The following is a 26,660-nucleotide window of genomic DNA, read 5'->3' as shown; positions in this document are numbered from 1 at the left end:
CAGAGAGCTGGATCGGAAGTGGGGCAGCTGGGACTAGAACTGGCACCTGTATGCCATGCCAGCACTGCAGGCAGCAGCTTTACCTGCAACACCACAGCGCCAGGCCCTGTCAAGACATTCTGAATTTGCTACGGTGAGGTTCACTTTTTCCATCATTCCTTATACAGTTTTAAAACTTTAATTATCTTTTTTTAAAAAGATTTATTTATCTATTTGAAAGTCAGAGAGAGAAGGAGAGACAGAGAGAGAGAGAAGTCTTTCATCTACTGGTCCACTGCCCAACCAGCTGAAATGGCCAGAGCTGAGTTGACCTGAAGCCAGGAGCCAGGAACCTTCCCTGGGCCTCCCACATGGGCACAGGGGCCCAAGGACCCGGGCCATTCTCCAGTGCCTTCCCAGGTCATTGCATAGAGCTGGATTGGAAGTGGAGCAGCCAAGATCCGAACTAGCACCCACATGGGATGCGGGATGCTGGCACCACAGGCCTAGGCCCTAACCCGTTGAACCACAGCACTAGTCCTTTATTTATCTTTTTTTAAAAAGGTTTTATTGGCCAGCCCTGTGGCTCACTAGGCTAATCCTCTGCCTGCAGCGGCGGCACCCTGGGTTCTAGTCCCAGTCAGGGCGCCGGATTCTGTCCCAGTTGCTCCTCTTCCAGACCAGCTCTCTGCTGTGGCCTGGGAGTGCAGTGGAGGATGGCCCAGGTGCTTGGCCCCTGCACCTGCATGGCAGAACAGGAGGAGGCACCTGGCTCCTGGCTTCGGATTGGAACAGTGCGCCGGCTGCAACGTGCTGGCCCTGGCAGCCCCTTGGGGGGTGAACCAACGGAAAAAGGAAGACCTTTCTCTCTCTCTCTCTCTCTCTCTCTCTCTCTCTCTCTCTCTCTCTCTCCTACTCTGCTTGTCAAAAAAAATAAAATAAAATAAAAATATTTTATTTATTTTTAACTTTTATTTAATGAATATAAATTTCCAAAGTACAGCTTATGGATTACAATGGCTTCCCCCCATAATGTCCCTCCCACCCACAGCCCTCCCCTTTCCCACTCCCTCTCCCCTTCCATTCACATCAAGATTCATTTTTGATCCTCTTTATGTACAGAAGATCAGTTTAGCATACATTAAGTAAAGATTTCAACAGTTTGCTCTCACACAGAAACATAAAGTAAAAAATAATAGATGATTTTTTAAATGATGATGAAATCAGATCAGACCTATTGTCATGTTTCATCCCAGTGAGAGTCAAGTTGGGAATTGATAATTTCTTTTTTTCTTTTTTTTACAGAAGATCAGTTTAGTATACATTAAGGAAAGCTTTCAACAGTTTGCACCCCCATAGAAACACAAAGTGAAATATACTGTGTGAGTACTCGTTATAGCATTAAATCTCACTGTACAGCACATTAAGGACAGAGATATCCTACATGAGGAGTAAGTGCACAGTGACTCCTGTTGTTGACTTTACAAATTGACACTCCTGTTTATGGCATCAGTAATCTCCCTATGCTGCAGTCATGAGTTTCCAAGGCTATGGAAGCCTTTTGAGTTCTCCAACTCCTATCTTGTTTAGACAAGGTCATAGTCAAAGTGGAGGTTCTCTCCTCCCTTCAGAGAAAGGTACCTCCTTCTTTGAAGACCTGTTCTTTCCACTGGGATCTCACTCATAGAGATCTTTCATTTAGGGTTTTTGTTTTTGTTTTTTTTTGCCAGAGTGTCTTGGCTTTCCATGCCTGAAATACTCTCGTGGGCTTTTCAGCCAGATCCGAATGCCTTTAGGGCTGATTCTGAGGCCAGAGTGCTGTTTAGGACATCTGCCATTCTATGAGTCTGCTGAGTATCTCGCTTCCCATGTTGGATCACTCTCCCCTTTATTTATTCTATTGGTTAGTATTAGCAGGTACTAGACTTGTTATGTGATCCCTTTGACTCTTAGTCCTTTCATTATGATCAATTGTGAACTGAAATTGATCACTTGGACTAGTGAGATGGCATTGGTATATGCCACCTTGATGGGATTGAATTGGAATCCCCTGGTATGTTTCTAATTCTACCATTAGGGGCAAGTCAGCTTGAGCATGTCCCAAATTGTACATCTCTTCCCTCTCTTATTCCCACTCTTATGTTTAACAGGGATCACATTTCAGTTAAATTTCAACACTTAAGAATAACTGTGTATTAATTACAGAATTAAACCAGTCATATTAAGTAGAACAGACAAAAAAAATACTAAGAGGGATAATGTATTAAGTTGTTCATTAACAGTCGGGGCTATGCTGATCAAGTCACCATTTCTCATAGTGTTCATTTCACTTCAACAGGTTTCCTTTTTGGTGTTCAGTCAGTTGTCACTGATCAGGGAGAACATATGATATTTGTCCCTTTGGGACTGGCTTATTTCACTCAGCATGATGTGTTCCAGATTCCTCCATTTTGTTGCAAATGACTGGATTTCATTGTTTCTTACTGCGGTATAGTATTCTAAAGAGTACATATCCCATAATTTCTTTATCCAGTCTACCGTTGATGGGCATTTAGGTTGGTTCCAGGTCTTGGCTATTGTGAATTGTGCTGCAATAAACATTAGGGTGCAGACTGCTTTTGTGTTTGCCAATTTAAATTCCTTTGGGTAAATTCCAAGGAGTGGGATGGCTGGGTCGAACAGTAGGGTTATCTTCAGGTTTCTGAGGAATCTCCAGACTGACTTCCATAGTGGCTTGACCAGTTTGCATTCCCACCAACAGTGGGTTAGTGTCCCTTTTTCCCCACATCCTTGCCAGCATCTGTTGTTGGTAGATTTCTGTATGTGAGCCATTCTAACCGGGGTGAGGTGAAACCTCATTGTGGTTTTGATTTGCATTTCCCTGATTGCTAGTGATCTTGAACATTTTTTCATGTGCCTGTTGGCCATTTGGATTTCCTCTTTTGAAAAATGTCTATTGAGGTCCTTGGCCCATCTCTTAAGTGGGTTGTTGGTTTTGTTGTTGTGGAGTTTCTTGATCTCTTTGTAGATTCTGGTTATTAACCTTTATCTGTTGCATAGTTTGCAAATATTTTATCCCATTCTGTCGGTTGTCTCTTCACTCTCCTGACTGTTTCTTTTGCAGTACAGAAACTTCTCAATTTGATGCAATCCCAGTAGTTGATTTTGGCTTTGACTGTCTGTGCCTCCCGGGTCTTTTCCAGAAACTCTTTGCTTGTGCCAATATCTTGAAGGGTTTCTCCAATGTTCTCTAATAACTTGATGGTGTCAGGTCGTAGATTTAGGTCTTTAATCCATGTTGAGTGGATTTTTGTGTAAGGTGTAAGGTAGGGGTCTTGCTTCATGCTTCTGCACGTGGAAATCCAGTTTTCCCAGCACCATTTATTGAATAGACTGTCCTTGCTCCAGGAATTGGTTTTAGATCCTTGATCAAATATAAGTTGGCTGTAGATGTTTGGGTTGATTTCTGGTGTTTCTATTCTGTTCCATTGGTCTATCCATCTATTTCTGTACCAGTACCATGCTGTTTTGATTACAACTGCCCTGTAGTGTGTCCTGAAATCTGGTATTGTGATGCCTCCAGCTTTGTTTTTGTTGTACAAGATTGCTTTAGCTATTTGAGGTCTCTTTTGCCTCCATATGAATTTCAGCATCATTTTTTCTAGATCTGAGAAGAATGTCTTTGGTATCCTGATTGGAATTGCATTGAATCTATAAATTGCTTTTGGGAGAATGGACATTTTGATGATGTTGATTCTCGCAATCCATGAGCATGGAAGATTGTTCCATTTTTTGGTATCCTCTTCTATTTCTTTCTTTAAGACTTTGTAATTCTCATCGTAGAGATCTTTAACGTCCTTGGTTAAGTTTATTCCAAGGTATTTGATTGTTTTTGTAGCTATTGTGAATGGGATTGATCTTAGCAGTTCTTTCTCAGCCATGGCATTGCTTGTGTATACAAAGGCTGTTGATTTTTGTGCATTGATTTTATATCCTGCCACTTTGCCAAACTCCTCTATGAGTTCCAATAGTCTCTTAGTAGAGTTCTTTGGATCCCCTAAGTAAAGAATCATATTGTCTGCAAAGAGGGATAGTTTGACTTCTTCCTTCTCAATTTGTATTCCTTTAATTTCTTTTTCTTGTCTGATGGCTCTGGCTAAAACTCCCAGAACTATGTTAAATAGCAGTGGTGAGAGTGGTCATCCCTGCCTGGTGCCAGATCTCAGTGGAAATGCTTCCAACTTTTCCCCCATTCAATAGGATGCTGGCCATGGGTTTTTCATGAATTGCTTTGATTATATTGAGGAATGTTCCTTCTATACCCAATTTGCTTAGAGTTTTCATCATGAAAGGGTGTTGAATTTTATCGAATGCTTTCTCTGCATCAATTGAGATAATCATATGGTTTTTCTTTTGCAGTCTGTTAATGTGGTGAATCACATTGGTTGATTTGCGAATGTTGAACCATCCCTGCATACCAGGGATAAATCCCACTTGGTCTGGGTGGATGATTTTTCTGATGTGTTGTTGTATTCTATTGGTGTGAAATTTATTGAGGATTTTTGCGTCTATGTTCATCAGGGATATTGGTCTATAATTTTCTTTTAGTGCTGCATCTTTCTCTGGCTTAGGGATTAAGGTGATGCTGGCTTCATAGAAAGAATTTGGGAGGATTCCATCTTTTTCAATTGTTCTGAATAGTTTGAGAAGAAATGGGATTAGTTCTTCTTTAAATGTCTGGTAGAATTCAGCAGTGAATCCATCTGGTCCTGGGCTTTTCTTTGTTGGGAGGGCCTTTATTACTGTTTCGATTTCTGTTTCAGTTATCGGTCTATTTAGGTTTTCTATGTCTTCATGGTTCAATTTTGGTAGATTGCATGTGTCCAGGAATCTATCCATTTCTGATAGATTTTCCTGTTTGCTGGCATACAGGTCCTTGTAGTAATTTCTGATGATTCTTTTTATTTCTGTGGTGTCTGTTGTTACGTTTCCTTTTTCATCTCTGATTTTATTGATTTGGGTCTTTTCTCTTCTTTTTTTAGTTAGTTGGGCCAATGGGGTGTCCATTATGTTTATTTTTTCAAAAAACCAGCTTCTCGCTTGGCTGATTTTTTGTAATGTTTTTTTGGATTCAATCCTGTTAATTTCTTCTCTGATTTTAATTATTTCATTCTCCTACTAGATTTGGGTTTGGTTTGCTGCAGTTTTTCTAGGTCCTTGAGATGTGCTGAAAGCTCATTTATTTGGTACCTTTCCAATTTCTTGATATAGGCACCTATTGCTATTAACTTGCCTCTCAATACTGCTTTTGCTGTATCCCATAAGTTTTGATATGTTGTGTTGTGAAAACTTCTAAATGTTCTTATCATAAATTTTTTGAAATCCATATCTTGCATTTCTTCTATCTCATCATCTTCATAATCTTGGCTTGGGGTGTTTTGTTTATTTGGAGGCATCATAGTGTCATCGTTGATCTTGTTCCCTCGATTTCTGTGTTTGTTGCTTGGCATAGTTAATTCTTCTTTCGTCACTGTGTGTGTGTGTGTGTTTTTTTTAATACTATGTCTGTGTTAAGTGGACTGCCTGCTGTTGGAGGAGCCTTGGAGGCTTGAGATGGGTGTGGCCTGAGAGCTCTGCTTGGTTCTTCTGGGTTACGGGTGTGCAAAGGTGACACCCTCAGGTTATGCGTGGTAAATCTCTCCTTTTTATTTATTTATTTATTTAGGAGGTAAGTAATACCGCACCGCACTGCTGTGCAGAATTGATGGTATTTAGCTTCCGATCTCTGGCTTCTACCCAAAGAGTCTGTGCAGGCTCTGTTTCTCCTCTGGACTCCCACTGGGTTGCCTAGGCTACTGAATTGTAGTGACTCAGTTCCTTAGCTCTCCCTAGTTGTTATCTAAATCCAGAGTGAAGGCCTGCTCTTTGTCTCTTGCTTGCCTTTGCAAGGTTGGCAGAGAGAGAAACTCCTCTGTACCAGTACCCCCCCACCTTTTTTCCTTCTTTCCTGTAGTCAGTCTGGTGAACTTTCCCACTCCCCTCTAGATTCTGACCGCCATTTCCCCGCCAATGTCTCAGGTTACTGAGCTCACCTCCCCTTCCAGCACCGATGTGTGGACTCGGAGCCCTGGGCGTCCCTGCTCTCCCTGCTGGTGTCTGTGTGACATCCACTCCCCTTCCTGCACTGGCGCGCAGACCATGCAGCTCCCGCAGCTCGGCTTCCGCGCGGTGGGCGACCTTGTTCTCCCAGTAGGTCCTCCGAGTCACAGCCACTAGATCCGGAAGAGTTTCCTCTGCAGTTTTTTCCTGATCCTTTTTCTGAGGCTACCATAACTCCACTTTTATTAAACTAAATTTTCCTGGACTATCGGTGCGTGCCCTCACTATTCCACCATCTTGGCTCCACCCCGTCCTTCAATAAAAATATTTTATTTATTTGAGAGGTAGAGTTATAGACAGAGAAAGACGTAGAGAAAGGTCTTCCTCTGCTGGTTCACTCCCCAAATGGTTGCAGTGGCAGGAGCTGAGCTGATCAGAAGTCAGAAGCCAGGAGCTTCTTCCAGCTCTCTCACAGGGGTGCAGGGGCCCAAGCACCTGGGCTATCTCCCACTGCTTCCCAAGGCCATAAGCAGAGAGCTGGCTTGGAAGAGGAGCAGCTGGGATGCAAACTGGCCCCATACAGGATGCCGGTGTGGCAGGTGGAGGCTTAGCCTACTGTACAGAGCACAGGCCCCTATTGATCTTTCTATTTCTTTGAAAGGCAGAGAGACAGAGATCCTCAATATCCTGGGTCACTGCTCCTGCAGTCTCCCCCTGTCCCCTGTAGTGACACTGCACACCCACCCCTGTGGGCCCTGCTGAGGCCCTGACGGTGGGTCCTCCAATGCCTCTGTCCCCAGGTGCCGTTCCCCCTGGCTCTGAGGATGCGGGACATCTACATCCTGGAGGGCGAGCACGTGCTCCCGGCCATGGCATACACGGCCCTCAAGATCCATCACAGTGAGTCCTCAGGGCCCACAGAGGCCCGGGTGCTGGGACGGAGGAGCTGGGGGTCCCCCTGCCTGTCCCTCGTGAGCAGGACTTGAGGGAGGCATGAGGGGGTTTGGGAGGCCTGGGTTCCCTTCAGGAGGGCACTGAGAATCCCCCTGTTGCATCCCCAATCCCAGGCCCCCACAGACCACAAGGAGAAGTGGCCAGGGTCATCGCACTGGAAATTGGCCCCTGAGCAGTCCCTCCAGTGCTTGGCGTGACACCCAAGACATCCTGGCCCGATGACCACAACTGTCTGCACACAGGACCCTCCTAGGACAGGTGGGTGGGTTCCCACCTGGATGTGGGCAGGGCTAGAGGGAGGTGGGGCTGTGGGAGACCCTGTGCAGTGAAGGGGAAACCAGCCAGCACTGGATCCCCTTTAGCCATCTGAGAACCCCTGGAAGGCCCAGGTGCCCTGAGCCCAGTTGTGGGGGCCGAGTGCACTCCTGTGAGCAGGGGTGGGCACAGAGGCAGGCGCTGGGGGCCCCTGTGGCAGAACTCAAGGGCAACTGAGTGTGGGCTCCGCAGCTCTAGCCTCGGGCCAACAGAAGTCAGCGGGACCCGGAGCATCGCTGGCCTCTGGGCTCCGGTGGGGAGGGGTCCCTGTGCTCGTCCCCTGCTGCAGCTGCCATCAAGGACCTGAGCGCCTGGGTCCCCATGCAGAGCAGAGATGGGTTTGTCCCAGCTCTAAGGCTCTAAGTGGGGGCCCAGTTGCAGGCTGTCCAGGCACTGGGGAGGCCCCACTGTGCCTCCAGGTGCTGCCTCCCCTGGGTGCTCGTAGGACAGCAGCAGTGACAGCCCAGTCTCACCAGGAAAGAGACAGTGGCCCAGGGGCAGAGGACACAGGGCACCCCTGCCACCTCTTTAGAAACTGCATTCCCTGTTCCCAAGGGCCTAAACCGATCTCCATGTCTGCCCCACAGCCCCAGCTCTCACCCCCATCATCTTAGGCTCAGTTCCTTTCCAGCCATGTAGGAGGGACTCAGATGTGGGTAACTCAGCGAATGCACTGTTAGGGCGCAGGAGGTCAGGTGGGGGAGGTGACGGGGTCCTGAGTTGGTGCCTGGGTCCCCAGAGATGAGAGTGAGGTGGGGAGTTCAGGGCCATCCACCCTGTGGGGCTGTGCAGGAGGAGCCGGTGGTGTCCCAGGGCTCCCCTGGCCCGGGCTGCACACACCCTCCCGTCTGGGGCCAGCAGCCTGGAAGAGTCCTCAGCGTCACACGTGGTGATGGGGACCCCAGGATGAGGTCGGGGCAAGCACCGAGCAGGCCAGACGGGGGCTGTGGTAAACAAACCGTGTCTCTTCTTGCAGCCAAGGCTATAAAATGGTGCAGCAGGCCCCTGGGGCAGGCACACGTCCCCCAGATGCACGTTCCTGCCCCCACTGCTCCGAAGGCCAAAATCACCATTCAGGACACAGTGGCAGTGTGGGAGCAGACCAGGGGTCCCGCTACCCGTGCAGTGATGATCCGTCCTCCAGAAAGCTTTGGCCTCTGCATCGCCGAGAGGGAAGGCCTGGAGGAGGAGGAGAGCTGGGAAGGCAGCCCAGAGCCCCTCGGCCTGGGCTCCCCTGTGGGGACCACAGTCTCCAGGTTCTGCCAGCCCCACGGAGTCTCCAGAGTACTCGAGGTGGGGAGGCCTGTGCCAGTGCGCCAGTCTCCCTAACCTGAGCGGGCCAGAGCACAGGGAGGACGACTTCTCCGACGCTGGCAGCCAGGAGGGCCTGTGGATGTGGGCTCCTCCACGGGCCTCGGAGCCCCCGGAACCAGGGCCCATGCAGGCTGTCCCCGCCTGGGGGCCACGGCTGAAGACTTCCCCCTACTGGCATGGCAGCCCCACGCACTCTGGGGACAGTCATGGGCTGGAGCCGGCCAGAGCCAGCCCTGGGCTGGGAGACCAGACCCGCGTGCCCTCCCTGGCCAGAGGCCTCCTTACCTCTTATTCCATGGGGCACCTGGATGATGGGTGCCTCCTAGAAGAGAGGCCGAGTCCAGCATCTGTCCTGCCCAGGCTGGGCAGCAGCCTTCCGTTTGTCTTCACGGCATCCTATGCACTTGGTTGAGCCCCCACCGCCCAGGCTCTTCCTGGGGCCAGGACACCCTGACACTGGAAGACAACAGCCGTGCCAGGAGCCACTGTACTCTCCTCCCCGCCCCCCTCCCCCACCGCCACCCTCAGGTGGTGCTGAGCCTGTATTAAATTGTTCCATGGAAAGGAGTTTGCTCCAGTTTGTGACCCCGGTGCCCAGCGGCAGCAAGCTTCCCCGTGTTCCTGGGGAGATGGGTGGTTCCACAGCCCCCATCCTCAGGCAGAGACCCGCTCAGGACCCTGCAGGCACAGAAGAAACTCCTGGCTCCTGGCTTTGGATCGGCACAGCTCTGGCGGTTGTGGCCATCTGGGGAGTGAACGAGCAGATGGAAGACCTCTCTCTCTGTCTCTGCCTCTCCTCTCTCTGTGTAACTCTGACTTTCAAATAAATAAATAAATCTTTAAAAAATGGAATTATTTATGTATTCAAAATGTAGAGTGACAGTGAAAGAGAGACAAATCCTTCATCTACTGGTTGATTCCCCAGAAGTCCTTGAGGTCCAGTTCTATGCCAAGCGAAGGTCAGGAACCAGAATTCCAACTGTGACTCCCATGCGGGAGCAGCGGCCCACATATTGGGGCCGTCTTCCACTGCTTTCCCAGGCCTGTTGGCAGAGAGCTGGATCCGAAGCTGAGCAGCTGGGACTCGAACCAGCTCTCCACTATGGGATGCCATCATTGCAAGTTAGCACCACCCTGGCCCGTGCACTTTAAATGCTAATATCCATGAACTTACTGAAGTCCTCTCCTACCCATGTGAACGTGTCCTTGTTTAGAGACTTCGGAGAAGCAGGCCACGCCCTCAGCTCCTCTGACAGCCCTCATGTTCCTGGAGCTCCTGTCCCTCCACAAGGGAGGGAAACCATGGAGAACTGAAGACGGGAGGGCGAGCCCGAGCGCGCAGGGGTGAGTGTGCACTGGGGCTGAGCCTGGCTGTCGCTCCTACTGGGCTCCCAGCTCCTGCTGGGCTGCACCCTGGGGAGCCCCAAGCACATCAGCGCTCCCCACCAGGCCCTCTTGCTGCTCCTGGCCACAGTGGACAGCAGAAGGCAAGCGTGTGCAGGTGGACGAGAGCAGAGCAAGCCAAGGAAGCGGAACTCGCCTTAGCACAAGCTTCCCTCTACCAGCCCAGTCCTGCCACAGCAAGAACTCACGTGCAGGGCAGGTGCTGGGGCACAGCGGGTTCCACTGCTGCTTAGGATGTGGGCATCACAGGTCAGAACGCCTAGAGTCCTGTCCCACTGCTGCTTCCTGGCCAGCTTCCGGCCAGCCCCAGCTGTGCTCCCCTGTGTGGGGGAGGTGAACTTGCAGCTGCAAGACTTCCCTCACCATATGGGTGGTGGTTCCAGTCCCAGGCATTCCTCTTCTGATCTAGCTCTCTGCTATGGCCTGGGAGAGCAGTAGAAGATGGCCCAGGTCCTTGGGCCCCTGCACCCACATGGGAGACCCTGAAGAAGCTCCTGGCTTCGGATCGACGCAGCTCCGGCTGTTGTGGCCATCTGGGTAGTGAACCAGCGGGTGGAAGACCTCTTGCTCTCTGACTCTGTCAATGCTTCTCTGTAACTGTGGCTTTCAAATAAATCTAAAAAAAAAAAAATGGAAGGAGGCCATGGAGGGAGGGAGACTGGGCAGGAGGTGGCAGAGGCAGCAGGGTGGGAGAGGGTGTGTGCGGGGAAGCCAGGGACAGAAGGGAGCTGGGCTCCCCTGGGGCGTCTTTCGGGGAGCGCAGGTGCGGGAAGAGATGGAGAAGTCGTGCACGACCCCTGCCTTTTGACAAGGCTGCACTTCTCTGTGTGTCCTGGTTCTGTTCTCCCCACGGGAAGACAAGGACCTGGGTGTCTCTCCCAGCCCAGCCAGGGCCCTCGAGCCCCCAAGAGCAGAATGTGGTCAAATGCCAAGTAGGTCTTTAGAGACAACTGGTCTACCCCGTGTCCCCTAGCCTTCAGGGCCGTGAGTGCAAGAGAGAAGCAGAGGAGCTGTGCTCCAGCCTGCCCGCCACACTGGCACTGGGTGTCCTGCAGATCCCATAGTCACAGCAGCCAGTCATCAGGGTCCCAGCCAAGGTGCGAGAGGCTGAGCTGGCCCAGGGCTCCAGAGGCCCTGTGTGGTGCTTTCTCCCCTTGCCCAGGCAGGGTTTCCACTGGTTCTGCGCCTTCCCTGCACCCAGGCATGGGCCCATGGTCAGGTCCCCGGGAAGAGAGAGGGAGAAGGAGCTAAGCCCTGTGTTAATCCAGGGCTGGACTTGGTCACTATCAACACACACACACGTGCGCCCTCTGCAACTGCAGGTCATGCAAGCTGTGGCCTGGGTTGGGCGTGGAGCCCCCCACTCCCGGGAGGACAGGCCCCTCCTGCCCCACTGGGGACACGGAGCAGGTATAAAGGGCCCCGCGATGGCAGCGGCTGTCCCTGCACCATGAAGCCTGCTGCTTGCCTGGTGCTGCTCGGCGCTGCCTGGCTCCTGTTCTCTCTTGCCAGTGGGTGCCAGCCACGGACGCCTGGGCTGGGGGTGCTCTGGGGGCAGGGGCCAGCTTTCCAGGGCAGTGCTGGCTCCCAGGGCGGGTGAAGGGACGCACCTGCCGTGACCCATGCCTTCCATTTCTCTTCAGATTGTGACATCTGCCGGCTGTGCAGACAGCTGTTTATGAATTTCTGTCAGGACCCTCCGATGAGTATATTTCCTATGTGCAAAATTACCAAAGTGACCCGCTAGTGCAGCCCTTGCGCTGAAGCAGTGCGAGATGGGAAACTGACAGCGAGGAGAAGGGGCACGCGATCAGTGCTGTGGTGAGTCCAGCTGGGCCTGGCCCAACACCGGCTCCTTCCGGGGCCCTGGGGAGGGGGCACTGCTCGTGCCCACCACAGCCCAGCCTGGGACTCTGTGGGAAGAACCTCCAGATGAGGACGCAGAGTTGGGGGCCGCCCCCCCGCCCACGGTGCGGGCAAGTACAGGGAGGGAGACTGTGTGGACCCGGAGCCCTGGGCTCCATGGCTGTTCAGCTCCCCCAGGCAGGCCCAAGACCCTCCAGGGCCGCTGTCCCCACAGCAGCCCTGCCTCTGTAAAATCTCAGCTCTGGCCTCCCTGCCCACAGCCTCTCCAGCACCCGAGTCGAATCTTCTCCAAGCGGTGACCACTGGGTGCTGTCTGCCTTCAAATCTCACTAACTCACCCTGACCCCTCAGGTGCCCTCCTCCACCCCCAGACCTCATGTTTCCTTCTCCCTGGACCCCAAACGGCCATCTGGGGCTCCGGAGCCTGGAATTAGACCTCCAACAGCCCTTCCTGTCCTCCCGGGCCTGGCGACAGCTGGGGAAAAAGCAGACCAAACCCTGACTGCAGGTGGAGCACAGGCAGGGATGGGCACTGCTAGGCTGCAAGTGTGCCAGAGACAGAAGGGGCCAGCGGACTGGGGTCTGTGCATTCCTGGAGGCCCCCGGTGCCACTGCCACCTTGCCAGGCCTTCTGTGTAGCCCCTGCCTGTCCCAGCCTCGCCTGCACCCCCCACAGAGAACCTCCCCCTCATTCCTCATCAATGGAAGGATTTTTAGGAGAGCTTCTCAGGCACCCAGGGTGTAGGAGAGGATCTGACTTCAGCTGCCCAGATCCAGTGCCAGGCTGCAGCTCCTCCCCAGGAAGTGCCCTGTGCCTGCGCCCTGCAGGTGTCTATGGTCCCCGGCCTCACCAGGTGTCCCAACTTCTCTTTGCAGAGTAAAATCTTCTCAGATCCTCTTTGTTAAGGGAGCCCTCCCAGCCAGAAGACCCAGGGCCACCCTGGGCCTACGTTCTCAGCAGGTGCAGCCCCGCGCACTGGCGGCCTCTCAAAGGAGGAGGCAACAATAAAAGCCCACATTGCACAGAGTCTGCTCAGTGCTGGACCAGACACCGGGCAAGGGTGTGGGAGGCGGGCGGTGCAGCGGGGCCGGCTGCCGTGACTGCCAGTGGTGGCTGGATCCAGGGCTGTCCGTGTTGTTCCTGCAGGGGTGCAGTGTGGGGCGGGGCGGGGGGGTGTGTGGTCTCCGTCGCCATGGCCGAGATCCGCAGGACACACGCATCACCAACCAGGCATAGCCAGCTAGCCTCCTTCAGAGCGGCAGGGAGAGTCCCAGCGTCACCGTGAGCACACTGCGGCTCAGAGCCGGGGCACGTGCCCAACTGCACAGCAGCTGCCACTCTGCTGCCCCGCCCTCTGCAGGGAGACCTGCTCGGCTGCTCAGTGTGAGGCCATGCACGGTAGCAGTGGTGCCCACCTATAGATGGATATGAGACCTCCCACCTCCAGGCCCAAGGGACATAAGGGGTGGGAAGGGGTCCCTGACCAGACAGAAGGACCTAAAGGTCAGGGGGCATGAACACCCCTGGCCATGATCCAGAAATCCTCTCTCGTGCCTCAGCTGGTCCCAGTGCCAACCCCCAACTGTGGACGCAGCTGTGACCCCGCAAACACACCCCGCATGGGGTCTCCCGCACAGTGGGCCCAGGGTCTGGGTGTCTGCGGTGGCTCAGCCCTGTGGTCATGATGCTGCCGCCTGTCTCAGGCCCCCCACATTCCTGTCTGTGCCCTCTGGGCCTGGATCTGCTACCTGCCCCCTGCTCTGTCACAACTCACTGAGGGCACTCGGCACAGGGCTGTCTCGGGAGGAACATCTGTGTCATCCTGGTGACCAAGGAGCTGCTGGGAGGCCCAGATAGCAGCCGCTCCTGTCACCGGTGGCTTGCTGGAGGGGGGCAGGGTGGGCTGATTCTTTTCCTGTTTCTCCCACACTTGTACCTGGGCTGGCTTCACAGAGAGAAGAGGTCGGGGTGGGCGCTCCAGGCAGCGGTGAAGTCCCGGATTGGGGCGCCCACATCCCCAGTCAGAGGGCCTGGTTCTACTCCCAGCTCCTTGGCTGCCATTCCAGCTCCCCGCTAATGCACACTCGGGGGTTCAGGTGGCACCTGCAGGTGGCGGTCCAAGTACTGGGGTTCCATCACCCAGGAGGGAGGGAGACCCAGATGCATTTCCTGCCTTTGGCTGGCCCAGCCCTGATTCTGGGAGCCCAGCACTCATGCCTTCCCAGGGCCCCACCCCATCTCACCTAGCAACCTCCTACTCTGCCCACCTCTTAAAGGTCCCACAGCCCTCTTGGTGCCACAAACTCTGTCTAAAGCACTTACCCCAGGGGAGACCTGCTCTTTGTGCTCACTGAGCTCCCTCCACAGAGGAGCAATGGGGGACCCCTGCCTCTGCAGGAGTGAAAGGGAGCCCAGGGGATGGGAGGGCTTGGGGAGCAGAGACCCCCTCATTACCCCACCTGTGGGACCCTGGGGCTGTGTCCCACCACACTCCGTCTGACAGATGCAAATCTATGTGCAGTGAGGACACAGGCGACACCAGGTGTCTCGGTCCGCTCTCTGCTGCTGTGACAGAATCCCACAGACTGGGGCGATGTCCAAGCCACACGAGCTGATTGGCTCACGGCTCTGGAGGGCCTTCGTGCTGCATCCAACATGGTGGCCAACATCCCATGGGGGTGCAGGGAGCGGCGGGTAGAGTCAAAGATGTAGAGAGAAAGAGGGAGAGAAGTAGAGGAACTTGCTTTTATTTTGAACTTTAATTTTTATTGTTTAAAGATTTATTTATTTTAAGGCCTCAGCCACTGGCCACTGCAGGCCTATGCTGAGGGGAACAGTGGATGGAAGCAACCACACCCCAAGATCCACGAATTAAACATATGTAACAACACCTTGATGATAAGGAAACATTTGTAGCAACAACAATAGGAACTCACCCCTGTGCACCCTAAGCCACCCCAGGAGGCCAGCGCCCGTCCATGCAGGAGCTGGTTTGGGGCCCATGCACCCATGCTCCCTGCACATGGACTCTGGGGAAAAAACCTCCCCCCCAGTGAAGGAAAATGCAATGTGGAGAACACTAAGCCTAGGCATCTGGAGTTTGAACTCAGGCAGAGAAAGGAAAACGAATGGGCGTCTTCCACCCAATTAGGAACATCTGACTGCTGAAGCTGAGTGGTCCCCATTCAGCACTCGCTGTGTTATTTTACAGCACTTTGTGAGTCTTCCAAAGAGTTTACAATGCAATTTAAAGCTGAGAAGCTGAGTTGGGGGGGGGGGGGAATATAAGAATCAGTTAAAACCCAAGTGTTGCTGGACAGCATCGCTGGACACGACACAGCGGTGCACTCATTCACACTCCGCAGAGGAGGCCAGCAGGTGTGTGGGTGACCAGGGCCCTGCACCCTGTGGTCTCCATGCCAGGGCAAGGGAAGTGGGCAGAGAGGCAGAGCAGTGTGCCCTTGAAGGGAAAAGAACCGACTGTGGCCATAAGGTGGCAGCTTAGGGGCAGTGTGGGGCCCAGGACCAAGGAGGTGCTGGGGGAGGGCTGAGCCACTTTCCCAGGGGGAGCAACCTTGCGATCAGCACCCCGGGGAGCCGCGGGCCTGTGGCTACTCCTGCCTGCAGCCTGAAGGGTGCTGTCCCTGTCCTTATGGTCAGCAGCAGCCCGGTGTTACCAGCATGCGGCTCAGGTGATGGTGCCCAGGAGTTCTCAGTGCTCTGTGCCTGAAGCCCTGGCCCGTGTCCAGGACAGGGCCCTGGTTCCCGCTCTGGACAGGCTGGGCCACGCTGGCTTGAGGTGCTCAGCGGGACGCTCCCCTGCCTCCATCCCAGAGGACCCCTGTGTCCACCTCCTACAAGTCCAGGGAAGAAGGGCTGGAACAGAGCAGGAGGGGCAGCAGAGGGTGGCAGTGCTGGGGTGGGGCCTGTGGTAGGACAGGAGGCTGCACCCTGGGAGTCTCAGTTCAGGTCATGGCAGGGGCAGCCCCGAGTGTGGGGACAGGTCTATGTGGGGCTCCCTATGCGACCTTGTGTTCAAAGAAAGAGGCCTTCACAGTTGGGCTGTAATACAATAGCAGAGGCAGAAAGGATTGGTGGGAGGTGCCGGTTGCCTGGGACTTGAGACCGTTACGGCAGGTGGCAGAGGGCCCTGGCACCCCTGGTTCCGGGGCAGTTCTGCCAGAGCCCTGCCCTCTTCACCTGGGCCCTGGGGAGAACACAGGCCCCACTTCTGGTGACCTTTAATGAAGCCAGGCCTGAGGACCCTGAGCCCTGCCACAGCAGAGCCACTAGGGATTGGCTGGCAGGCTTCTGTGATGTCACAGTCACTGAGATGCCCACTCTGGGCTGGGAGGCGACCAGAGGCCAGTAGTGCGTCTACTGCCCAACTGACCAGTTGGTAGTGTAGGCAGCAGGCGCATTTCAGAGAATCACATGGATTCGCGATGGAGGTGAGTGGCACTTGCTCTCTGCATGAGCTGTGGTGTGGGGAAGGTCCTGCCAGGGGGTGGCCCTGGTCTCCCACACTGGATTCCATGAGTGATGTGGTGGAGCTCTGAGTGCTGCCCCTGTGTGCAGAGCGTGTATACAGTTTTCTCATTCTTCCCGCTCTGCTGGTCACCAGTGTTGAATGGGCCTGGGTGTGAGTCCCTGACTGGACATGGGTTCAAGACTAGGTGTCGGGTCAGCTGGTATCAGGTGGGCAGGGAGGCCGGCTCTGAGAGCCCCAGAGATGCGGGAGCTGGTAGCAGGCCAGGGAGCCCCGTAGACTTGGGCTCCCTGGAGGACACATGGATGCCAGCCTGGGGGAGGAGCTTCCTTTCCAAGGGCAGGGGAGGCAAGGTGGGGGCTGTCCTTCCCCAACCGTCCCTAGTCCCTGTGCTCTGCACAAGTCATCCTCCAGGGACCCAGACACCAGGTGCCCGCCTGCCTGGCTGTGTGGCTGTCCCCCCTCTGACCAGGGGGACAGCCCTCAGGGCAGCATTCCTGTGGGCTCCCCGGTGCTGGCTCTCATGTGCGTGTGTGTCTTACAGATTGGATATGAATGCCCTGAGGTCCCGGAGGGCCCAGGAGCGAGCAGCGCTCATCAGACAATATGAGCAGGTACCGGCCAGGGTGCTGGGGGAGGAGGTGGGGCCCTGCCTCAAGGACTGTGCCTGTGAGAGCCAGACCCAGCCTCCCTGGGGACACGGGGGAGGGGGCAGGTGGACAGCTCCCCCAGTGACTTCTCATCCGGGTCCCTCTCGGCTGCAGGGATGCCGAGGAGCGGCACTGTTGGTGCCCGAAGAAGAGGACGATGAGGGCGGCTGCCTCGTCCCAGACAGGCTTGGGTTCCTGCAGTGAGTCCTCCACACCCCAGCTCACCCCAGGGCGGGACTGGGGTCAGAAACCCCAACATGAGGCGGCACACCTGTCCCCGGGTCCCGACCTTGAGCTCAGCTGTGGTCACAGGCAGGCACTGGTCAGCATTTGGGGGCAGGAGTCGGACGTGGAGGCTGTTCCCACAGATGTCGGGGAGAGAGGCCCCGTTGCTGGAGGGTGGGCTCCGGTAACCTGGAGGGATGGAGCCATCTCGGGCCATCTCTGGCATGACTCAGCAGCCCACCTTAGCACGGGGATAAGGGCTTCTGCCTCCATGTTGTGCCAGAACCTGGAGAATAAGTAGGAGCAGAGTGGTGGAGAGATGGTCAGGGTCTGGGCTGACAGAGGAGGGCGTGAGGTGGGGCGCATGACCTCAGGAGGCCAGGGCACGGGGGGAGGGTGGGCAGTGGGGGACCCTGAGGGGTGTGGGGGTCCCAGGTGCCTCGAGCCCCAGGTGCACACTCACAGCACTGAGCATCTCTCAGGAAGGTCACCCAGACTCGGTCAGTTCCAGGGTGACGTCCTGGGCAGAGCTGATGTGGGGATATAGCTGCCTCAGCCCTGGGCAGCCTGGCCCTGCTCAGGACAGCCACCCCACAACCGCTGTGGGGGGCTGCCACACACCCACGAAGGTGGACCTCTGACAGGCCTGGAGCCCCCCACTGGCAGCAAGGGCCCCTGCCTGGCCCTAGGCTCCCTGTGCTCATGGTCACCAGCCCCTCCCTCCCCATCTCAGTCCCCTGGGCTGAGAGGATGAAGCTGGTCCTTCCCTGGCCCACTAGGGAGGTCGTGGTGCCTGTTGTGGTCCTGTCCTCACCTCTCCGCCTCCCTTGCTTTCCAGTGAGCAGAAGTTGCCCCAAGACAGCACCCCAGGGGCAAAGGTAAGGACAAGTCCTTGGCCATGGGCCAGTCATCTGGAAGCAGAGCTGGGCGGAGGGGCACGTGGGGCTCGGCAGTGGTGAGTGGGAGCGCCATAAGGTCCCGCGATGCGGTACTTACACGGCACCTGCTGACATCTTACCACACTCACCTGTCCCAGAAGTGAGCCGCAGCTCAGGGGCGTCTGCTGTTGGCCGCCCTGACTCATTGGCATGGTTGGGAGTGACCTGGCTGGAGCTCAGGGGCTCTTCCTTGAAGGCGGGGCAGCTCGGGTCAGAGGCCAGGCCACCGATGCTCCCCCAGACAGAAGATCTGGGGCTCACGGTCTGTGCCTTTTCTGGCTCCTTCTATTTGAGCACCCACAGAGCTCCTGAGCTGCATCCGAGGGCCCCTCTCAGAGCCCCAAGCTGGGCTCACGCCATCCTGTCTCGTTTTCCAGCATAAACAGGAGGTAAGAAGGATCCAGAAGTGGATAAAGATGATCAAGAACCATAGTAAATACCGCGGCAGCGACAAGGTACCGTGGCGATGAGGGCCCCTCGGGAACACTGAGAGCTGAATTGGGGTTTGAGCAGTGCCCATTCCTGTGCCAGGCACCGCCTGCCTCTCAGATGCCCAGGGGCAACTGTCCAGTCCCTAGAGACACAGGTCATGGGCACACCTTCCCCATACACAGAGGACACTGTCCTGGTAGAAAATCTGAAGTCACTGCTGAAGACAATCCCGGATGCAGGGCAGGCGTGGTTCCAGGAGCCCTGTAGGGGGCAGTCCGTACACGGCAGAGCCGGTGCCCCTGAGCCCTTGGCCCTCCAGTCACTGTGGGTCATAAGGCCCCCCTCTGGGCAGATCCTCCCTCTGCCAATACACAGGGAGCCCCTGGCGTCTCCCTCTGCTGTCTCACCCTGCGCTGCCTCCACGAGTGGCCACGTTCAGCACTCACCAGAGCCTCCTCTCTCCTGTAGTTTCAGCGCAGAATCTACAAAGGCATCCCTGCCCAGGTGCGTGGGAAGGTGTGGGCCGTGATGCTGGAGGTGGACAAGAGGAAGGCCCAGAACCCAGGCAAATACGCGGTACGGCTCTGCACTCAGCCCAAGGGGGCCCGGCCTGCTCGGGCCTGCTCAGGAGCCTGAGTCTCCGTGGAGGACCGTCCCTCACTGAGCCCTCGGGAGCCTCCTCCCCATCCTGCCTTCCTCTCCCTAGATCCTAGTCAGTGCCTCCTCCACGTCTCCTCAGACCCAGCTGGGACTGGACAGGTGTGTTTTGTGCCTGAGGCTTTAACCTGCTCTCTGCTGAGCTCACCTGGGCAGCTTGGCATACGGCCAGAAGAGAGGACTTGCTGGTCCCTGATGGGCGGGGGTCTCCCAGGATGAGATCACAATGGTGTGAGGTAGGGAGCCCCACAGGCTCTGTGCTAACATGGCCTGCCCGCAGCTGGCCGGCCCTCACCTAGGCCTGCCCACAGCTGGCCCTGCCTTCACATGGACTTGCAGCCCCTGGCATTGCCCTTGCCTGGAGAGGCCGCTCCAATGGTCAGACAGCTCTCAATGCTTCTGGGAAAGGAGGGAGTGAGGACTGGTGTGAGCAGAGGGCAGTCAACTGCAGCTGGCTCTCATGGCCCCTGGCTGCCATCAGGGAGCAGGGCCCAGCTGTGTTTCCCACCCTGCCTCCCCCAAGTCTGCAGTCTGGGGCTGGCCCTGGGAGCTGGGCCTGGAGACAGTCATTGCCCAGGCTCAGCTCCAAGCCAAGGGTGGCTTGCAATGTCAAGATGGAGATGGGCCCCTCCAGCAGGGGGCAGCATGGGGCAGTGGTTAGGCTGTGGCTGACTCCTGGAGGGCAGAGCCTGAGATTTCAGCTAGGAGGCTCAGAAGCCTGGCTGGGGGCAGACCGTGTCTGTGCTGAGAGCTGAGGCAGGCAGGGGGAGTGCACAGGGACCTTTCAGAGCCCCTGTCTGCTGCTGACCGTCAGGGTTACGTGGGCACTGAGGCAAGTAGGGAGCCCATGACCCTCCCTCAAGGTGGGACCCAGAAAGGAATGAGCGCTTGCAGGGAACTCCATGTCAGCCAGAAGAGCTGACGTGGACTTGAGGTCCTTGTGTGGCAATGGGGCTTGTGCAGTTCTTGAGGCTGCCCCTCCCCCTTGTCCCTGCCCTGCAGGAGATGAAAGAGCTGGCCAGGCTGGGCGCCACTCACTTCCATCACATCGACTCCGCCATCGCATGGACTTTCAGAAACCACCTCATGTTCCGGGAACGTTACGGAATGAAGTGAGGCCTCTGGGCTGGGGAGGACCCGCGGGTGGGAGGAGCAAGGGTCCTGGGGCACATGGGGTCCCTAGGGAAGATTGGGTGCAAGCCTAAAACAGTTCATTGAGCACAGAAAACAAACTTGCCTTTTCTATAGTACACAAACTTTCCCAAAGACACTGTGGAGAGACTGAAATGAAAAGAAACACCAGGGGAGACAATAGTAGCAATCTAACTAATAAAGGTGTTGTTTCCAGAATATTCAAGGAGCCCTTCAACTCAGTCACAAGGAAGCAGTGGGCAGCCCCCTAGTACCCCGGGAACACAGGATCGGGGGGACCCTTCATGAAAGCACACACACTTCACCTCCTCAGCGCATGAACACACACTTATTCCCTACACCACAAAGGGGCACCAGCGCACAGCTGTGGGAGGGGGGAACTAAAACCACTGAGGACGCCGGGTGCTGCTCCCTACAAGGCTGAACGTGCATGGGAGGCTGACTCTCCACAGCTTGGACCCACGGGACTGCACTCCCACAGTGGGACGCTCACCTGTGCCCTGAACACCCACCTGGGAAATGAAAGTGCACGTGACTGCGCCCTGGGAGGTGTGCGTGTCCCTGCAGGCGGCGCTCACCCACATGGTGGACAACACGCAGGTGCCCTGACGACGTCACTGCACATGAGCAGAGTGTCACGGGCCCTGCGTGTGGCTGTCAGGCTCTGTTAGGCAGAGCTGCACTGAGAGCCTCGGCAGCACAAGACACACGGCCTCTGTCCTCTCTCTTCCAGCCAACAGGCCTTATTCCACATACTGATGGCCTATTCCGTCTACAATCCCGTGAGTATTCTGGGATCATAGCGCAGGTGCTATCCCGGCAGTCCCTGCAGGGCACCCCTGGTCACAGAGATCCCAGCCTGGGTTGAGGGGGCCTCGCTCATCCACAGATCTGAGGAAGAGCGGTAGAGGCCAGGCTCTGAGCCTCTTGGACCCAACCTCAAGTTCTGGGAGGAGAAAGGCAGCCTTCTCCTGGGCTGGTCTCCAGACCCCAGGAGCTTGGCCGTGTTGGGAAGCCCCTCCCAGGGCTAGCACTCCACGCAGTGGGGCGGGGGACAAGGCAGGGCAGATCAGGTGTACGACTTTGCTGTGGGTCCCACTGATGCCATTACACCCACCAGCCCTGTGGTTGGACCCATGGGCCTGAATCCCACTCTGTACAGCGCCCCTGCCACAACCACCCACTCAGACTTTCCCATGAGTGGAGCAGGCGCAGGGCTCCATGGGTGACCCAGCAAGGCCTGGACATCCCCACCCCCCTGACCTGCCACTGGCCAACCCTGCCTGGTGCCCTGGTTCCCAGGGGGCCTGGCACTCAGGAAGCCCAGGCCTGCACCCATACCAGAGGCACTCCTCCTGTTCCGGTCCTGGTAGCACTTCCTGGCTTACTTCTTCCTCATGTGAGAAAGGGCCACCGGCTGACCTGCAGAGCTCAGGGGTCCAGAAGCTTGCATGGGCATGGATCTGGATTCCCACAGCAACCTGGCCCATGCTGACATCTTGGGGGTAACAGGTGTCCATACTTGAGCTCTCCCCCTGTGCTGCCTAAGCTCAGGCCCTGCAGGATTCCCTCCAGGAACTTGGAGAACTTCTCTGGGCTCCAATTCTTGGGCAGCTGACACCAAGTGGCAGGATTCAGGCACAGGGGCTCCCTGTGCCTAAATCTTCCTGGACCCTTCAGTGGGTGACCCTGATCTGCCTGAGAGGTGGGCCATCCTAGGATATCATTCTTGCCAGGGGAGGTCTCCTAAAGGTATTCTGGGATCTTGCAGGAGGTGGGCTACAGCCAGGGTCTGAGCCATGTGGTGGCGCTGTTGCTCATGTATATGCCCGAGGAGGACTCTTTCTGGGCCCTGGTGCAGCTCATGGAAAGCAGGAAGCACGCGATGCACGGTAGGTGGATGGCGTGTGGGGCCCAGTGCATGCAAGTCCGTGCACGGCCCTCACTGGCTCCTGAATGTGCGGGACAGTGTCACAGTGTGTGTGTGGGGGGGCTCCCTAGAAGCCAGGGCTGGCAGAGGCCTCCCAGACTGAGGCAGCCCCCTTCTTTTACCACCACCCAAAGTCCCTGCAGCTTGGCCATGGCCATCCTGGGTGTGGGAACCTTCAGAACAAGGGGTCCTGTCCTTGTACAGTGACTCAGGTCGATTCTGGCTCTTCTGCCTCACACGTCTGTACACAACTCTCAAGCACAGAGCCACACCCAGGGAACTTGTGGAAGGCAGCATCCCCTGTAGGGTCACCCCCTCCTCGCTCCTGAGTCTTGGAATGGTCAGGAGGCACCCAGTCTGACTGCACCCACCCCAGCGGGCTCCAGGGGGCAGCCAGGCCTGGGCTGCACACAGTCACCCACCTGCACCCACCTCCTAAGCAGATCCTCTGCCCTGGCCACGTTCATCCCCACCTGCCCCTGGTCCAGCCTCCCCTGACCCTCAGTGCTCAGAAGCACCCCCCCCAGGCCTGGGGCTCTCCAGCCTTCCTAGGAGGAGGCTCTCATGTGGGGGTGTGGCTGATTCTACTCAGGTTTCTACAAACCGAACACCCCCAAACTGGAGCGATTCCAGCAACACCTGGGGCTCATTGTGCATCGCGTGCTCCCCTCCCTGGAGAAACACCTGGTAAGTTAAGCACCTCCTTTCTCCTCTTGGGGGCTCTGGGCTCATGGGACTGCTTCCTGAGCCAGGGGAGGCCATGACCTCACAAAAACTTTCCTTGGTTACGGGGGTCCGCGGCAGCTTGGGTGTTGGTTTGTTTTCCAGCACTTGGTCCCCCAGAGTTGGCGTAGATTGAAGGGAGACGCTGTCCCCAGAGCAGAGTGGAAGGAGGGACCTGTGTCCCTTCAGGAACCTGCATGGCTGGGAGGGGGGATGCCCCTGCTGCTGGGCTTCCTGCACCCAGGGGCTCTGCCCCAGGGCTCAGATTAGAGGGAGTCAGGCCTGGGCCCTGGGCCCTGGGCCCTGAGCCCCCTCTGCCTCTGCCTCTTCTTAGGAGAAGGAGGGTGTGTGCCTGGAGGACTCCACCACCCACTGGTACATCCAGTGCTTCCTGGATGGGGTAAGTGCCCCGGGGACCCCTTGCCCAGGGAAGCTCCTGCCCCAGTGCCTGGTTCTCTGGTGCTGGTGGCCTGTGACTCTGAGCTCCCCCAGCCCCAGCAGACACAGGAGGGAGCCTGCTGTGCAGACCAGGCAGGCCCTGTCCAGCCCTGCTAAGGGTGGTCCAAGCTGATGCTGAGCCTCAGAGCCAGCAAGGAGGGGACAGGTTCCACCAGGACCCATCCTGAGAGCCTGGCAAAGGCCAGAGCCCTACAGTGAGAGGCAGGAGATCCATAGACCCCCCGAGGCAGAGGCTGGTGGCAGCACAGCCCAAGGGCTGACCCCTCCCCAGGTCCCTGGGGTGTCTGGCATCTCCAGTGTGGCTTCCAAAGTGTGCAGACCCCCAGGGTCCAGGACAGGACATGGTCATCCTCTGTGGGTCTGGTTCGCTGAGTGGGCAGGGATGTGGCCATGAGGCATGGCCTCCCCTCCCCTCCCAGGAGGAGCTCTGGCCTTCTTGTGTCATCAGCCTCCTGGAGTCTCCCTCTGTCCTAGGGGAGTGACACTGCACACCCACCCCTGTGGGCCCTGCTGAGGCCCTGACGGGCGGGTCCTCCAATGCCTCTGTCCCCAGGTGCCATTCCCCCTGGCTCTGAGAATATGGGATATATACATCCTGGAGGGCGAGCACGTGCTCCCGGCCATGGCATACACGGCCCTCAAGATCCATCAAAGTGAGTCCTCAGGGCCCACAGAGGCCCGGGTGCTGGGGACGGAGGATCTGGGGGTCCCCTGCCTGTCCCTCGGGAGCAGGGCTTGAGGGAGGGATGAGGGGGTTTGGGAGGCCTGGGTTCCCTTCAGGAGGGCACTGAGAATCCCCCTGTTGCATCCCCAATCCCAGGCCCCCACAGACCACAAGGAGAAGTGGCCAGGGTCATCGCACTGGAAATTGGCCCCTGAGCAGTCCCTCTAGTGCTTGGCGTGACACCCAAGGGTGTCCAAGGGTGTCTGCAGCCCATGTCTGGTGCTGGGACAGGGCTTGGAGCAGCCATGGTGGCTGCGCCATCCCTAGGGCCCCTCCCAGCCTGACACCCACCCCCATGTCTAGAGCGCCTGCTGAAGATGCCCCGGGACCACCTCCGGGAGTTCCTGCAGGTGACCCTGAAGCAGGCCTGGTCTCTGAGCGAGGACGCGGTCATCAGGCAGCTGCGGGCCTCCATGCGTGAGCTGGGGAAGCTCCAGTGCCTCCTGCCTCCCGAAGGTGAGTCCAGCACACGGCCCCGTCCCATGCTCCCTTGAGGGAGTCAGTAGTGGGAGTGCCAGGCCCTGACATCCCTGCCCAGGGCCTCACCTCTTCCTGGTCCTCCTTGTCCTCCCGACTCAGAAGTTCTGCTTTCTGAAGCTCTGTCAGCATGGCCTGGCGGGGCCTCGGGCAGCTTCCCAGAATCCTCCTGTGGGTGCCGGCTCTCCCCCCACCACTCTGGGGCCGGGCCGTGGAGCTGTCCTCAGGACATTTGTGGCTCTGGCTCCTTGGCTGACCCCCACTCTGGAGTGGATTGGAGGCCCCGCCTTGAGCTACCCTGCCCAGGTCTGGAGCAGGTGCCCTGGCTCAGTGCCCCCAGGAGCCTGGAGCACAGCTGGACCCCCACTCCAGCAAGATGAGAAGTGGCCCTGCCTGACCCCACACAGCCTCCTGGCCCGATGACCACAGCTGTCTGCACACAGGACCCTCCAAGACAGGGGTGGGCGGGGCTCCCACCTGCATGTGGGCAGGGCTAGAGGGAGGTGGGGCTGTGGGAGACCCTGTGCAGTGATGTAAAGGCTGCCGGCACTGGATCCCCTTCAGCCATCTGAGAACCCCTGGAAGGCCCAGGTGCCCTGAGCCCAGTTGTGGGGGCCAAGTGCACTCCTGCGAGCAGGGCTGGGCACAGAGGCAGGCGCTGGGGGCCCCTGCTGCAGAACACAAGAGTGTGGGCTCTGCAGCCCTAGCCTCGGGCCAACAGAAGGCAGCGGGACCCGGAGCATCGCTGGCTTCTGGGCTCTAGTGGGGAGGGGTCCCCGTGCTCGTCCCCTGCTGCTGCTGCCATCATGGACCTGAGCGCCTGGGTCCCCATGCAGAGCAGAGATGGGCTTGTCCCAGCTCTAGAGGCTCTAAGTGAGGGCCCAGGTGCAGGCTGTCCAGGCACTGGGGAGGCCCCACTGTGCCTCCAGATGCTGCCTCCTTGGGTGCTCATGGGACAGTAGCGGTGACAGCCCAGTCTCACCAGGAAAGAGACAGTGGCCCAGGGGCAGAGGACACAGGGCACCCCTGCCACCTCTTTAGAAACTGCATTCCCTGTCCCCAAGGGCCTGAACCAGACTCCATGTCTGCCCCACAGCCCCAGCTCTCACCCCATCATCTTAGGCTCAGTTCCTTTCCAGCCATGTAGGAGGGACTCAGATGCGGGAAATTCAGCCAATGCACTGTTAGGGCGCAGCAGGTCAGGTGGGGGAGGGGACGGGGTCCTGAGTTGGTGCTTTAGTCCCCAGAGATTAGAGTGAGGCAAGGAGTTCAGGGCCATCCACCCTGTGATGGCTGTGCAGGAGGAGCCGGTGGTGTCCCAGGGCTCCCCTTGCCCGGGCTGCACACACCCTCCCGTCTGGGGCCAGCAGCCTGGAAGAGTCCTCAGCGTCACAGGTGGTGATGGGGACCCCAGGATGAGGTCGGGGCAGGCACCCTGCAGGCCAGACGGGGGCTGTGGAGAAGCAAACCGCGTCTCTTCTTCTTCCAGCCAAGTCCATCGAACAGTGCAGCAGGCCCCTGGGGCAGGCACGCGTCCCCCAGATGCACGTTCCTGCCCCCACTGCTCCGAAGGCCAAAATCACCATTCAGGACACAGTGGCAGTGTGGGAGCAGACCAGGGGTCCCGCTACTCGTGCAGTGATGATCCGTCCTCCAGAAAGCTTTGGCCTCCGCATCGCCGAGAGGGAAGGCATGGAGGAGGAGGAGAGCTGGGAAGGCAGCCCAGAGCCCCTCGGCCTGGGCTCCCCTGTGGGGACCGCAGAGTCTCCAGGTTCTGCCAGCCCCACGGAGTCTCCAAAGTGCTCGAGGTGGGGAGGCCTGTGCCAGTGCGCCAGTCTCCCTAACCTGAGCGGGCCAGAGCACAGGGAGGAC

At 57.0% G+C, this 26,660-nt stretch overlaps 1 protein-coding gene and 1 long non-coding RNA gene across 2 annotated transcripts in view; one reads left to right on the top strand and one right to left on the bottom strand.

The window, feature by feature from the left end:
• The window catches only part of LOC100348543 (zinc finger protein 302), a 202,889-nt gene that overhangs the window by 18,835 nt on the left and 157,394 nt on the right, over positions 1-26,660 (bottom strand). The window lies entirely within an intron of this gene.
• Positions 22,176-23,530, top strand: LOC149120874 (uncharacterized). The gene is made up of 3 exons (XR_016224796.1): positions 22,176-22,367; positions 22,998-23,092; positions 23,463-23,530. It is a non-coding gene; the product is annotated as an uncharacterized LOC149120874 (long non-coding RNA).

The sequence above is a fragment of the Oryctolagus cuniculus genome, chromosome 18 (genome assembly GCF_051225735.1).
Source record: "Oryctolagus cuniculus isolate XC-2025 breed Fujian yellow rabbit chromosome 18, ASM5122573v1, whole genome shotgun sequence".
In the NCBI taxonomy this organism is placed as follows: Eukaryota; Metazoa; Chordata; class Mammalia; order Lagomorpha; family Leporidae; genus Oryctolagus; species Oryctolagus cuniculus.
The sequence above is the reverse complement of the archived record's forward strand: the minus strand, read 5'-3'. Positions and strand labels throughout refer to the sequence as shown.